This window comes from Mandrillus leucophaeus, unplaced genomic scaffold (assembly GCF_000951045.1).
Source record: "Mandrillus leucophaeus isolate KB7577 unplaced genomic scaffold, Mleu.le_1.0 Scaffold304, whole genome shotgun sequence".
NCBI lineage: Eukaryota > Metazoa > Chordata > Mammalia > Primates > Cercopithecidae > Mandrillus > Mandrillus leucophaeus.
The window spans coordinates 2008051-2009519 of record NW_012103188.1 but is presented as its reverse complement, the minus strand read 5'-3'; positions in this window follow the sequence as shown (position 1 = coordinate 2009519).

Sequence of the window (1469 nt, the reverse complement as noted above, 5' to 3'; positions counted from 1 at the left end):
CCGCGGTCGGGCGGGCCAGCGGCGAGAGCTCGGAGAGCCGAGGAGGGGGCTAGCGCCAGGGAAAGGGGTGGCCGGCAAAACCCGGATCTGGAGTGCTCGTGGGCTCCGCGGCGCGGGCTCCACCTAGCAGTTCGGCAAACGCTTGGAGGTGGGAACGGGAGGGCTGCTATAGAGGCTTCCCTTTCAGGGTTTGTCAGACAAAGGGTACCTCTCCAGTGGCTTCGAGGCTCGCCTCGGCTCGCGCTCTCTCTGTCTCTCTCTCTCTTTCTCTCTCTCTCTCTCTCTCTCTCTCTCTCTCTCATTCTTTCGCTCTCTCCCCTCCTCTTCCTCCTCCGTCCCTCCCTCCCTCTCTCCCCCTCCCACTCTTCATCACCCCCACTTCCTCCTCCTTTCTCCTCTGGTCTTCCTCTCCAGTTCCACCCTAGGTGAGTAAACGACATCAGCTTGAAAGTCCTGCCAGTGTCTCATTTTTTTCAGGTGCGAATTATTCCGTATTTCCATTATGCAAGTACCGAGTCTGAAAATGTTTCCTGCCTTTGGTCCATTTTATGTTCCTTCAAACTTAACCTGCAAGTTCATTGCACAGTTTAAAGTATCCCTGTCTGGTGATCAATCGTGGAGATTCAATTATCTTATTTCACAACATCAATGGAAATTACCATAATGAATACAGAAAGGTGCCGATTCCAAAGCCATGCCTTCTGATAGAGGAAAAGTCTGGTCAAGTTAAATGAGTGACCTTGGTCAATTGCTGAACCTTTTGGTGCCTTCTTTGTAAAGGAGAGTGTTGAGTAGATAATTTGTAAGATCTTTTCCTGCTCTAAAATTTCGTGATTTCGAATAGCTAAGATGTTATTTTCTATACTAGTACACTCAAATCGCTAAGATTTATCATATTCATTCAACAAGCACAGTACATCCGTAGCTAAATTTCCCAAATTGTATTTGATTGTATACATTTAGAATGATCTAACAACTTGTAGGAGCTCTTTAAAAGGTAACATCAATCCTAGTATATCTGAAGAAACTGAAACCTCATTAGAATTAAAACCATACCCAACACAAAGTGACAGTTAAAATCTCATTCATTCTTTAAAGCTCAACTCCAATCCAGCATTCTCCAAGAAGCCTCTTCTCACCAGGATTCCCTCCCCAAAAATCACTCCTTTCATGATACCCTGAAACCCTTTGATGATATCTCTTCACTAACACCTATTTTATTCTGCCCTTTTCCTTATTCTTTTTTAATCATTAATGGTTTGTCCATTTGCCTCTTCAGATTACAGTTTTTCTTGAATGCAAATTCCTAGTTTTAATTATCTGTATAAGGAAAGATTATATCTACAGTCCTTTGCGCATAGGTACTCCTTAAAAAAAAAATCAGGGGTGGGAAGGGAGATTTAATGATATTGCTAAATTCTGACCAACTAGATGGTCACAAGCTGAAGTTAGGCTATTTGAATTTGCCT